This window comes from Xenopus tropicalis, chromosome 9 (assembly GCF_000004195.4).
Source record: "Xenopus tropicalis strain Nigerian chromosome 9, UCB_Xtro_10.0, whole genome shotgun sequence".
Classification (NCBI taxonomy): domain Eukaryota; kingdom Metazoa; phylum Chordata; class Amphibia; order Anura; family Pipidae; genus Xenopus; species Xenopus tropicalis.
In genome coordinates, this window is record NC_030685.2 from 76,667,883 (window position 1) to 76,682,675 (window position 14,793).

General features: G+C 44.3%; 1 long non-coding RNA gene across 1 annotated transcript; it reads left to right on the forward strand.

Annotated features, from left to right (window-relative positions):
* Positions 1–9,714: 9,714 nt before the first annotated feature.
* On the forward strand, positions 9,715–14,443 carry LOC116407706. Its single transcript, XR_004220511.1, has 2 exons — positions 9,715–9,802; positions 14,100–14,443. It is a non-coding gene; the product is annotated as an uncharacterized LOC116407706 (long non-coding RNA).
* The last annotated feature ends 350 nt before the right edge of the window (positions 14,444–14,793 follow it).

Below are 14,793 nucleotides of genomic sequence, written 5' to 3' on the forward strand. Positions count from 1 at the left end.
GGGGTTGGACAACAGGGGGGTCTCGACCGTGAGGTCTTCTGTATTGTAGTCCCCCCTCCCTGGCCCTTCTCCTACCTTTAAATAAAGTGGCCCGGTCAGGCTGGGATGTGCGGTCATAGCCTATGAAAAGCTGTAACACAGGGGTTTCAGAGCAATGGGGGTGGCTACTTATGCAATTAATTTTTTTTTAAATTAAATTAGTACAGTAGATGATTTTTCTGCTTGGAGTCATTTGTATGGTTCAGTGACATAAAATCCAAATTAAATCCATCAGAATGAGATGGTTTAGCCTGAGCTTTGATTAAATACATTAGTCACATTTTCTAGGATGAAAAGGGCATTTAACCAAAAACAAGTAGAGGAAGTAGTTTTGTATTTTATGCTGTCTTTTGTAATTATCCATGTATTAGAGCAGTGATCCCCAACCAGTGGCTCAGGAGTTGCTCCCCAACCCTATAGGGTTAACTTTCCTCTGCTGCCAGAGGTCCCAAGAAGTCCCAAGTTATATCTATAGTAATAAGTCAAATCAACTGGACTTGCTGTATTTTTTTCTCTAGTCGTCCGATTCTTCTCAATTCAGAAAGCCAGACGCATGACTAGTGAAACATCTTCAAGAGAAAAAAAAAAACAGTTGATTTGACTTATTTCTGTAGATATACCATGACCTGGATGAATGCAAACCTCCGCAGACAAGTCCCAAGTCATTAACCTGTTGGCCCAAGTGGAGCTCACCAATTCCTGGTTCCGCAGACTTTAAAAGGTAGGTAACATGTGCTCAGGGTATTTCTGGGCTCCATCTTAGCAGGAGGTGGATCTGCCAGAGGATCTGAGGTAGAGGTAGGCCTCAGTGCCCTAGCTGAAGAAGTTGGACCCTAAGTTGAGGTTGGCAAGTGACATACTAGCATTCTTTTATAGTCTACCCTGCTGGCATAAGAAAGGTGCTAGAATGTAAGAGAAGTTCTGTGCTGGACCAAGAAAAAGTTATTGGGTTAATATGCCCCATAAGACAGTAGACTTAGCGTAAAAAGGAACTCAAACTAGTAATTATCCCTGAGAGGCTTCCACTAGAGGGAATAAAACAAAATAAAGGATAGATTCTTGAGATGGCCATACATTTTCAGGTGTCCAGCTTGTGACCATATTGCCCGACCACCTGGGCATGTATTGTCAGTGTGCTGTTATGGCCTGGTGGATTGAGGATTATCATTCCTGATGGTTGAAGAAAGTCAAGACTATCCAAAGGTTTCTGACTCCTCTTTACTACCTGCTGCTCCGATAACTCAGATAGTTAGCACAAATGAATGGAGCAATACAAAGGGGACCCTACACATGGATGGATGGATACCATAATGCTCACCCTGTGTACAGATACCATAACTGATGCCTCAAACCTTTACCCAGCTCCTCAGGGCCAATCAATGCATGAAGAGCCCCCCGTGAGAATCCTTCTTGCTCTAGGAACACCAGGTTCTCTCTTTGTTTTGGTCAGCCGGGAAAAAACCTGGTGGAAGCATCAGTGCTCCCCCACTGACCTGCCTCCCCCGATTGTGCTTAGGTAAGTATGTGTGCTGGGGGGGAATGGCAGTGGTCAGTTGGTGGATGAACCTGAAGGTGTGGGGGCCCCTGGGGTGGCAGCACTGGAGCCCCCGCCACCTGAGCTGGATCCTCTTGTGCCACCCTTGAGGATGCCCTTTCCTAAACCCAGTTATTGTTATATTCCATCAGGATTGCTCTCAGTGACACCTCTTGCATTGATGGGCTACAGTTGCTCGTCTATCCAATAAACTATCATCACATTATACTGTACATGTTCCCTGTGAGGTACAGACGCATCCACATTGATTAGGCCGCTTTCTGCATTACTGACCAGGGTGATAAATCTCTGTCAGTTTTATCTGGTGGCGAACACTTCATTATGGATCCCACTCGCGGTGCATTGATTACGGTTTTCTAACTGCCTGTTCCCCCGGCCAAACAAAGAGCCCTTAATAACAGAGCAGGAATTTCATTTGCGGATGTGACTGATTCCAGATGCATGGAGAAAAGAAATGCTGACCGGCGGAATCCTGACTAACTACACAGGCAACGCCAGTCTCACAGTCAGCAACTGCCACAATGTGTAGAGACAGTCTAATAGGGTCTAAACCCTCCATAATACTGTCCCACCGCCCTGAGTGTGTAAAAAAGCACCAATGAGAATGCTGCTTCCCAGCACTGCAGTTATTATTATTATGATTTTTATATTATTATATTACATTTATTTTATTATATTATTTATGTTTATTTTTAGCTGAACACTGGGATCAAACACCAGGAGGGAGGCCATACAGCTTTTTAGTTGCTCTATTATAGCAAAACTGGTTTGAAAGCTTTTGCCTCCATTCAGGATTGTATTTAGGTCTGGTGCCTGGGCCTAAATGCACCCATTGGGTTGTGGAAGTGACATCATGTCTGTGCACACTGAGCGTGACATCACTTCCTCTACAGGTGATGTCACTTCCTCTACAGATGATGTCACTTTCACCAGAAGTGACATCACTTCCTGTCTATGCTTACTGATGACACCCTCACCCATCCCAGCTTCCCCTCTGGATTGCAGTAGGTTTGATCTGGTGGCAGCTGGGGTGGCGTATTTTTTTTTTTCGATTATATAGCCTCCATTCAGGATTGTATTTAGGTCCCGTGCCTGGGCCTAAATGCACCCGTAGGCTTCTGGAAGTGACATCATGTCTGTGCACACTGAGCGTGACATCACTTCCTCTACATGTCATGTCACTTCCTCTACAGATGACGCCACTTCTACCAGAAGTGACATAATTTCCTGCCTATGCTTACTGATAACACCCTCACCTATCCCAGCTCCGCCTCTGGATTTCAGTAGGTTTGATCTGGTGGCAGCTGGGGTGGCGTATTTTTTTTTCCAATTATATAGGCACCCAAGGGCCACCCTCCCCTGAAGCTTGCACCCTATGCACAGGCACCCAGGTGCCTTAATATAAATATCCCTGTGCCTCCATTTACACAACCATTGACTCCAATGCATTGGGCATGAGAAAAAAAGCGAGAAAAAATGCCAACTGACCTCGATGCGATAAAAAATACAAGAAAAAACATTGGCACCAGTGCATCTGGAAGCAAGGTTCTCCTCCAATATATCTGTAATAATGTTGGAAAAACCTTGGTCGGAGAGCTGAGGGGTGTTATGGGAAAGTTACATGGAATGCTTAGGTGGTCTTTACAGTACATGGAATGGCTCAGCAAGTTTTAAAAGGAAGAATATTCTGGAAAAAGAGATGTAACCACCACCATGTGGACCCCCCAGTCAGAATTCTCCAGTCCAGCCCATACCCAGCCCTGAGTCAGATGTATTTATTTCAGCTACAGTTTGAAACCAGCAGAAATTCCCATCTGCAAAAATGATGTTTTGGCACAACATTCCTTTAATGTGGCCTTATACATGCCTTGCTATAGCAGTCATTGCACAGCATCCGGACAAACACCGGGTTAGCCAAACGAGCAGCTTTCCTCAGGAGAGACACTGTAATGTAATGTCTGCAGCCACTGGCCCAGTCCCAACCCTAATCGCACAGTACACAGTTATATGGCCATATATAAAAAGAATTTTCATGTATGTGAACCTAGTGTAGTATTTTTTGGGTTGAAATTGGCTGTATTTTTTCTAGAAGAGTATTTGGAGGCAGATCATGAATACATATTATCTGAAGGTAAAGGTCCCCATACATGGGCCAATTGTAGCTGCCGATATGGGTCCCTTGGACCAATTCGGCAGCTAATCGGCCCGTGTAGGGGCAGAAACGAGGAGCCTGGCCGACCGATATCTGGCCTGAAATTGGGCAGATATCGATCGGCCAGGTTAAAAGATTCAGTTGGATTGGGGACCGCATCGGCTCGCTGATGCAGTCTCCGAACCGACTGCCCCATTCCCCCCTGGTGCCAAACGATCAATTTAGCCTATACGCTCCCCGATATTGCCCACCCGTAGGTGGGGATATCGGGTGAAGATCCGCTCGCGAGCGAATCTTAACATGTATGGGGACCTTAGGCTTACCTTGTCTGAATCTCATTGGTTGGCCTGCTAGCAGACACACCTCCATGGAACCTGGGACTGGAGGTGATAGAGCCAATTATTGTGGACATCAACCAACTCTGCTCTTGGGTTGATGGGGTGGGAGAACAGATGGTTTTAGGGGGTGTGGGGGTGATGTGGTGGACACACTTTCTTCCATAATTTTTTGTGACTCCTCTTGAGTAAACAACATCTAAGTTTCAATCAGTTATGATAATAATGAGACCTAGAGAGATCCCTAGAGAGGAACCACTGTGAGGGCCCCGTACTTTGGGGACTGGTCACCTGTTGAGTGAGGTGTAACTACCTCTGAGCTCATATGCTTTCATCCATAGTTTGTTAAGATCTGTAAAGTCAGTGTGGAAACCATTCCCCCGGTGAGTCCTGGAAAAAGACAAATATCCAGAATAGTGCAAGTACTCCATGTGCAACATTACACATATAGTTACTGTTATCCCAACTCAGGCAATGTCCAGGCAAAGTGTCTGATGTAAGTGTAGAACATCTGCTGCCTGCAATAGTAAGTGATCTATATGCCTAGAACAGGGGTAGGGAACCTATGGCTCGGGAGCCAGATGTGGCTCTTTTGATGGCTTCATCTGGCTCGTTGCCTAATCTATAATAAAAAAAATAATGGGGGTGTGGCCTGCGCTCGGCAGATAGAAAGCCTTAGAACACATCTTCTATCCGCCGAGCGTAGGCCACGCCCTCCTCCGCATCCGGCATCCTTACCGGGTTGCACTTGAACCAGGGCCCAGGGAACTGAGAGGGACATTGGAGCAGAAACCTGTGACAGTTCACGCTTGAATTGAAAATTAAATGTGGCCAATATGTCTCTGTTGGGGCTACAAAGAGAAGCCAGCTGTGCACTGTGCTAGGTAGCCCTCTAGTTATACCACTAACAAGCCATATTGAACAGCTAAAGATGACACCCCCTTACCTTGCCCCGCAGCATCCGCAGCCGAACGGGCCTGAAGCCCCATCGTTCTCCACAGGCAGCCGCAAATCGAGGCCCTGGCTAAGGCCTAGCTCCCGTTGGCCATTGTATGGCTCTAACGGAATTACATTTTAAAATATGTGGTGTTTATGGCTCTCTCAGCCAAAAAGGTTCCTGACCCCTGGCCTAGAACTATACATGTGCATTCACTCAACTCTCCGAAATCCACTACTTGTATGAAATCCCATACTGTGCAAGTTAAGCACTTCTCCTGCAGCAGGGACCTAGGCTTGAGCCTGCATTTAACCCAGTCCAAGTCCGGACTTGTGAAGTAGATCAGGTTTTAGCCACATCTCTTGCAAATATCCAGTGACACATGGGCGCATTTTATTTAGGGCTTCCTATCTGCAGAACTATAGCCTTAAAGGGGATGTAAACACAAATAGAACTTACCCAGAGTGCAACACAGAGTGCATTTTCAACGGCCCAATCACTGCAGTTTCAATGTGGCTGAGGATAACTCTCTAAACTGGAGGCTGTTTCATTTTTCTGAATAGAGTACCCTCTATCTACCCCTCTCTCATGTACAAATTGTGTTAATTATGGATCATTGACATCATGGGCACCATACTGGGAAGTAGGTAGACTTTTCAATCTATGTGCTGTGTTGGGTTATTGGATTAGGTTTATTTTATCGTATGGATAATTTCTGAGAATACACTCTACTGGGGATGGATAGGCCCCCAATGACACAAGGAGTTTTCTAGGGGGCTGAAATGATGTAGATGCTCATATAGCATAAGGGTAGACTTATATTTCCTAACAACACAACTGCCCTTGTTAAGTTTGGTCAAATCACAAACAATATTGTTATATTTTACAATGGGGTGGATTACATTATTTACTATATAGGTATGTATGTATCTATGTATGTATAACTTTATTTATAAAGTGCCACAAGGGTACGCAGCGCTGTACAATCTTACAATATACACAATTACACACAGGGAGGACAAGTGTTATAATAAATACAATAAATAAGTATAAATACACAGGGAGTAAGTGCCATGAGGTATGAGACACAGTAGGAAGGAGGTCCCTGCCCTGTAGAGCTTACAGTTTAAGTGGTTGGGTAACATACAGGCACAAATTGGAAGGTAAGAGTGCATCAGGTATGGGCATTTGCCCTTAAGCGCAGGACTAGGCAAAATAATGTTTTAGTGCCCCAGAAGGTAACAGCTGAGCTTTTTCTTAAAGAAAGTTGGTGAGTTTTCCCTACGGAGGGATTCAGGGATAGAGTTCCAGAGGTAAGGGGCAGCGAGATAGAAAGGGTTAAGACGAGAGAGCGCAGTGGGTGTGGATGGTGTAAAAAGAGCGAATCTCTGAGAGGAGCGGAGGAGATGTCTGGTTTGGGATCCGTTATGCAGAAACCCCTCATCCAGAACATTCTAGGGCCCTAGGCCATCTCCCATTGACTCCATAATAAGCAAATGATTCTAATTTTTAAAAATGATTTCCTTTTTATCTGTACTTGATCCCAACTAAACTGTAAATCATCCTATTGGGTTTAATTAATGTTTTAGTAGACTTAAGGTATGGAGATCCAGATTATGGAAAGACCCCTTATCCAGAAAACCCCAGGTTCCAACATTCTGGATAACAGGTCCCATACTTGTATACATTATAGGGTACATATGGCTCTAAAACGATTGTGTAAGAAATGAAGAGTGAAGGTGGGTTCGGAGAGGTTAAGCAGAGTAGTTGTACAACTATAGAGGCCTAGGGGACCCAAACTAAGTCAGGGCATTAGCTTTGTAACATAATAATTGGTGTAGAACTAGTTAAGTGCCTTATCTTAATTACTATTTTACATTGTACAACAAAAACGCATTTTAAGATGGATCACCCTAAACAGCATTAACCCATTTTCTGACCCATTTACTGGTCTGTGGTTTCCAAGTGGTGAACTTTGCTACCCTCCGACTGACATTGTGGTTGAGATCCTCTAGTTCCAAAGAACAAACATAGAAGCAACATTCGTCAGCCCATTACTGAGTTATTCTCTCATAAATAATGTTGCATTAATTCCAGTCCCTGGGCGAAACCATCTGGGGCTTGAGCGAGCAGCACTTACAGGGAACCGCCAAGGGAATGACTGCTTTGTATCAGCATTTTTTGACCTCTGTTATATAATGCTTTTTCCTTGTCCTTGAATTCTAAATGTATGATTCCCTCCATCCTAATGAGGGCCGTAAGTATACTCAAGGACACGTCCGTAAATCTACGGCTGATGGAACTAATTTTGGAAATTTAGAGACAAAAAAAAAAAAAAACTCCCGTGACCCGTTTTTTTCCTATAATCACTCTGACAAAATGCAGGAGATATATTGGCTTTAAACGAACGGATTTTCTCTGAAGTACGTGAACGTTTTGCTTTAAACAAAGTCTAGCGCTTTTCAGAAGACGGATCTGCTGCCGAGATGGGAATTCAATGACAGAATGGGGACACAGGTGTCGAGAAGAAGAGCTCGCTCAGCCGGGCTTGACATTTAGAGGACTTTCTTGAAGACTGATCTGTAACCTGTGGCTCTTTAACTCATGCCAAGATACACCTCTGTCTAGCAGAAACCTCCTAACTGCAAGAGGCTGATGGGGAACGTGCCGATCCTTAGTCTAAAAAAATATCCTCTTGTAATGGAAAACAAAAATCACGGTACAAGTTGCTCAACTGTACGACAAGTATAACTTGCTTCTTTCTAAATGTCAGTGCTTTGTGTCTCTTTGGCATATCAGTTGGTTATTATTCAATTAATCCACAAATACTGTATGTTGGTAAAACTATGGCAATGACAAAAAGCCTGCAGGCCATCTATAAGGTTCATAGGGTTCTAGATTATCTAAATACTTCATAGACACACTGAGGGAGGTTAATGTCCAACTCCTTTTTTTCTATATATATTGTATGTTGGCAAAACTATGGCAATGACAAACAGCCTGCAGGTCATCTATAAGGTCCATAGGGTTCTAGATTATCTAAATACTTCATAGACACACTGATGGAGGTTAATGTCCAACTCCTTTTTTCCATATATACTGTATGTTGGCAAAACTATGGCAATGACAAACAGCCTGCAGGCCATCTATAAGGTCCATAGGGTTCTAGATTATCTAAATACTTCATAGACACTGATGGAGGTTAATGTCCAACTCCTTTTTTTCCATATATACTGTATGTTGGCAAAACTATGGCAATGACAAACAGCCTGAAGGCCATCTATAAGGTTCATAGGGTTCTAGATTATCTAAAAACTTCATAGACACACTGATGGAGGTTAATGTCCAACTCCTTTTTTTCCATATTGGACAATCAACTCCAGGTAATATCTTATCCTGGACTCACTTGGGCCACTGGTCATTTAAAGCAATGGAAAATTGCATTTGCAACCAAGAATTGACCACTTTAGCAAAACCAATCACTTGGAACTAAACCAAAGATGAGCAAGATCTATAGGGTTCTAGATTATCTAAAGAGTGTCCAACTCTTTTTTCCATATTGGCCAATCAACTCTAGATTGTAATATCTTATCCTTGGCTCACTTGGGCCACTGGTCATCTAAAGCAACGGTCTTGCCCAAAAAAAGCAAGTGAAAATTGCATTTGCAACCCAAAATTGACCACTTTAGCAAAACCACTTGGAACTAAACCAAGGATGAGCAAGATTGGGTACTGTAGTTACTGTACATTTTTCAGCTTCCTTGTCCTTCTTTTCCACCCTAGTGGGGGAAAATTACATAAAACCAGGAATTTCCGATAAAAACCTCTCCAGCCTAAAGCTATTGGGTGGTGGTGGTAGGTCAGCTAAAGGGCTGATATTCATTGGACAAAAACCGATCTAACAATTTTGTTCAACCATTCCCACTGAAACTTCAATCTGTCAATGCCTCTGATTAACCAAGGCCACAACCCAAACCCACTAATTTCACCATGGTTGTCAAAGACATGTTATGACCATAATATATTATAGAGGTCACATTTCCTCAGCCACCCTGGAATGATTCTGATGGTGCATAGTTATATTAACCCCATTGTCCTTCGGCCACTGCGACAGCAACTGCGCCATCTCCCCGTACGTAATGTGTGTGCCGGCAGCAGTAATTGTCAGATTCGAGCAGACAGATGCCGCAATAAAGTTCCTGCTAATTAGATCATGTCAATTCAGGGCCTGTTCCTTCATAAATCGAACTTGGCTGTTTTTATGTCCCGGTGCCGATTCTGAAAATTCCAAGGTGCTGAAAAGGTCACCTGGCTCGTCCGTGTATTATTACGCCATTTGCATAATTTAACGGAACAAGAATGGCGATATAGCATAACGCATTGACTGGCCGATTACACTCGCTCGGCTTTGTCCAAAGCTTTCAGTCATTTTTACCATGCACATGAATATTTGAATTTACAGACGAGGCATCTCGAACACGCGTGCGTTCCCAATTACAGGATTCCCAAGGGGGGAGCCGTATTGATACTCACTGCAACTACAAATTAGTCACTCGTGAACGGCGGCCTATTTCCAAGGGTGAGAATAAATGTGACCTTCACTAAATATATGGGTTTTATGGGAAGCTGTAAAAGTCACATGGAAACCTCACACTAGGTGCAAATAAATTCAGCAATAATATAATTTAGTTTTTTTTTTTAAATCATAGGGTCGGACTGGGGCGGTGGGTCCCCGGCGGCCCAGACCCGATCCCCGCAGGGTGCTCCACTGCGATCTGCTGCAGGTAAATTTAATTTACGTGTGCTCAGGGGAGGGGGTCGGATGGGTGGCCCTCGGGGAGGTGTGTGGGGCCATTGGGGGGGGTGCAGGGGCCCCTGAGGTAAAAGCCCCAGTGGGCCCTGCACCCCCCAGTCCGGGGGAGATGTGTAAAGACCATGGCCAGGCCATTGGGCGGGTGCAGGGGCCCCTGAGGTAAAAGCCCCGGTGGGTCCTCTATCCCCCAGTCCGAGGAGGTGTGTGAAGACCACGGCGGGGCCATTGGGGGAGTTCAGGGGCCCCTGAGGTAAATGCCCCGGTGGGCCCTGCACCCCCCAGTCCGAGAAAATGTGTGAAGACCACAGCGGGGCCATTGGTGGGGTTCAGGGGCCCCTGAGGTAAAAGCCCCGGTGGGCCCTGCACCCCCCAGTCCGAGGAAATGTGTGAAGACCACGGCGGGGCCATTGGGTGGGGCCATTGGGGGGGTTCAGGGGCCCCTGAGGTAAAAGCCCCGGTGGGCCCCCCAGTCCAACCCTGATAGGGTACATATGATATGAGCTAAAATACGAGTATTGGAGCACCCCTGTGTGTCTAGAGAAAGGGATGAACCAGATTCAGCATTCGATCCCCTGTACTTTTTGAACCTAAACTTTTTTCAACCTAAATTTGATCACATTTTTTCCTGATCGCTACAATATTTAGCAAAGAAATGAAATCAGAAAAACTCAAAATGAAATCAGAAAAACTCGCGGGAAAAACGCTCAGTCACAATGAAAAAGTTTTAAAAATACACCTCAATTTTGTCCATGATTAGTCCAAAAAAACTTAACTACAAAAAAATTAAAGATTTTATTTCTCTAATCATATTAACCTGATTTTAAATTAAATAAATGTGCCTCATAAATGTTTCACTGAATCCAAACCCCTAACATTGTGTTATTTAAAAAGTGCTGGAAGAATTAATGTGATCATTTTTTGTTCACAGATTATAAATAGTGATGAGCGAATCTGTCACATTTTGCTTCGCCGAAAAATTTGTGAACCTTTCAAAAGATTCGCGAAACGACGGAAAATTCGCGAAATGGTGAAAATGTCGCACGTCAAAAAAATTGTCGCCCATGACTATTCTTTTGTCGCCCACGACTATTCTTTTGTCGCCCGCAGCTATTCTTTAGTCGCTCGGCTATTCTTTTGTCTACCGCAGCTATTGTTTTGTCGTCCGCGGCTATTGTTTTGTCACACGGCTATTGTTTTGTCGCACGGCTATTGTTTTGTCGCACGGCTATTGTTTTGTCGCACGGCTATTGTTTTGTCGCCCGCAGCTATTCTTTTGTCGCCCACGTCAACTTTTCGACACACGGCAAATTTTTCCATAGCGAATTTTTTTATCCGTTTTGCGAAACAATCCACCAATGGTGATACGCAGAAATTCGCCGCAAATCCATGCCTGGAGAAACATTTCACCCATCACTAATTATAAATAGTGATGGCCAAAAAAATTCGCCAGGCATGGATTCGCGGCGAACTTCCGTGTTTCGCCATTGGCAGATTTTTTCGTGAAACGTTGCCCGCGTCAAAATGTCAAAAAAGAATGATCTCATTCGTCAAACGTATTGTAGAGAGCTTCAAACATATTGTCGCGTGTCTAAAGAATTGTCTCTCGCGTCAAAAAGAATTCAGTCTCATCAAAAGAATTGTTGCATGTCAAACGTATTGTTGTGCACAAACTTTTTTTTTTGAAACACACAACATTTTCCCCATTTCGTGAATTTTTCGCCGTTTCATGAATCTTTTGAAAGATTCCTGAATTTTTCGGCAAAGCAAAGCGGGACAGATGCGCTCATCACTAATTAGAAAATTGTTATGCAGTTTACCTTCATTTTGATATTCTGCAAATCTTTTGTGGGGGATTCGGAAGTTGGACATATTCTGAAAGGTTATGGATTTGGTTCATCCCTACCAAGACAAAGGCCCACCACCTACTAAGACCCATTGGAGCTGCTGTTGTTGGTAGAAAGAGTAGGGGATAGTAGGTTTAGCGGGGAAAGATGCCAACCTTAGAGTAAATTAGTGAAAATAACACTTTAGTTGAGTCTTGCCCGCCCTGCAACCATTGGGTGTTTGGCCCAGAACCCACCAACAGACCCATATTGTTTAGTATATTATTTAATATAATTTTTTGGTTGACTTCTTGTATTCATAAATTATATCCACATTTATATGAAGCTTTTGTGCACTGGAAAAAACAAGTTCAATTGAAAGCTATGGTCTCTGAGAAGCAAGGCTATAGATTTGCTGAGCATTCCGTTCTGTACACTCTGAATACAGGGAGAGTTATTCCGGCAATTCCATGGATATATGGATATAGTAGGCCTGTAGCAGTATTCCTTCCCCTGGGGCATACATACCCTCAAGCCTGCCTGGAGCAAAGTAAACAGGTTTCATGTACAACAAAAGACTTGACTATCTGTTATGTTTCAAAGCATCCCCTTTTTGTATCCAAGCCTGCCCTGTGGTTATTTTTCCTGGTTGTCATAGAAACTAGACAAGCCAAAAAGTTAAAGCCAGTTACTCGGGCCTTGTATCAAGTGCTGCCTATACAAGCTGCGGCCTATTTGTAAGAGTTTTGTCTTTCTGATGTGTTTTGGCCACACCCCATTATACAGGGTCGGACTGGGGGGGGTGCAGGGCCCACCGTCTTCAACCCCTACCCCCCGCAGAGGCCCCCAACACCCTCCTAGCCCCTCCCCCGAGCACTCCTAAAAGAAACATACCTGTGGTGCGTTGGGGGAGAGAGACGGCGGATTGTGGGAGCACCCTGATGGGGGGGGGGTTGGATCTGGGGGGGGGGGGATTTTTCCCGGTACCCCAGCGGCCCAGTCCGATGCTGTCATTATACCCTTGCCACATCCAGACGGATTTGTGGCGGTGTTGGCCACACCCCAGCTTTATCTTTAATTTAGGGGCAAATTAAAGTGATACTGACACGAAGAAACGACTTTTCAAATTATGAATCTACATAAAAAGTTCCCTATAGGTCGTGTTGATCTTTTTTCACTGTTAAGGCTGGTTTTGTACGTAATTGTTGCTTGAAGTTCCTAAACCTGACTGCCCCTTCTCAGCCTGTCAGTTACAGCTTCTAATGCTAACGGCCTCCTGCTGCACAAATATGGCCGCCCCCTCATAGGAGAACATGGGGGATCAGATAAGGAATGAAAAATCATCAGCAAATACTTTTATGGCAAAATAATAAAACTCATGCAAAGACAATGTTTTGACAGATGTAAAAAAGCTTTCATTTCTGGTGTCAGTATCTCTTTAAGAAGAGCAGGAGGCTGGCCCATTACTAAGGGGGGGGCAGGACAATCTAGCTATTAAAGCAAGATGGCAATTTGTGTGTTAATATGGCCCTTACTAGTATATGGAACAGCGGGGAATAACCATAAGGCAGGCTCCTGAGCCTATGGTTTTCAGAGGACACAGGAACATGGATAGGGTCAGGGGCTGAGGTGGGGTAAATTGAGGACCAAGTTGGGAAGGATTTGGGGGGGAGTTGGTGTGGCATATTAAATTGTGTGGGTAGGTATGTCCCAGGGGTGGGCCAAGCCAACCGGACGCCCCTGCACCTTCCCCCTCTCCCTCGCGTTTTGGCGCACATGCGCTTCGGGGGGGGGGTGTGACGCAATAATTCATTGCCCCCACCGCGTAATCACAAGCGGCGGGGCAATGACAAAGGAACTAGGGGTAGGCAGGAGAGGTTCCTCCCTGGCGCCCCCCAATCGTTGCGCCCTAGGCAGCTGCCTCTTCTGCCTACCCCTAGTCCCGGCCCTGGTATGTCCCCTTTAATAACATGGGCATATTGTAATAAAATACATGTTTCTGTGGCTTTTTTTTATGCACAAACTCCCATATGTAATAAAAGGCACTAAGTTTGCCCAGGAGCAGTAACTCATAGCAACCAATAAGATGTTTGCTTGTAAACAGGTGGCCAGTAAATCCTACTTGCTGATTGGTTGCTATGGGTTACTGCTCCTGGGCAAACTTAGGTGCCCCTTATTACCTAACTCCCAGAGAGTGTTATAAACCTGTACCCTATTATCTATTAACAACACTACTTCCTACAATGCCTTGTGTCCTTCTTCACAGGTTTGTAAATCATCTGGCTTCTGTTATGACAGACTATGCTATAACTATAATGCAAAGAAATTGCTTTGTACTTTTGGGTTTACTTTCCCTTTATTTAGTTGGCATTTAAATAAGCACACACACGGGGGGGTGCAAACAAGAAACATGAACAGTAAAATAATGAATTTTTTTCACCTTAGAATGAACCTTCGGTGCGACGCAGACACCGGTCAGACCTGAGTAACCAGTGGAGGACAACAGATTGCGCTGCTGCGGCTGAGACCCAAAGGTTAAAGGAATAAAATACCCATTATTTTCTGCTTCGTGGAATATGGGATTCTTTTGTTCCCGATCTCAGCACAAACATCGCTGCTTTTACCTCGATGTGAAGTGACATTCTGGTAACGAAAGGAAAAGTCTGACCTCAATCTCTCCGCTCACAAACAATTTGATTGCATTCTGAGCTCCCCGGATCCAGCGCCAGAACCATCCATCTCCCAGGGCAAACGCCGTAAATGTTTCTTGAAGATCAAAAAAAAAAAAAGGAAAAAAACAAAAAAATAATCACTTGACCTTGTGCTTTTGTGCGGCGAGGCGCAATCCCAAATGGGATTCTGTAACCCCATACAAACCCTTTGGGATTAAAGGGATTCTGTCGTGATTTTTATGGTATCGTTTTTATTACTAAATTACACTGTTTACACAGCAAATAATTCTTTCTACCATTTAAGATTGTATTTTTGAACCAATGCTACACATTAGAACTGCTTTCAGCTAACCTATTGTTTCTCCTACTCCCATGTAACTGGAGGAGTCCCAAGCCGGACTTGGATGAGTGCTATTCTGATACCTACTGGGAGCTGCTATCTTGCTCCCTTCCCATTGTTCTGCTGA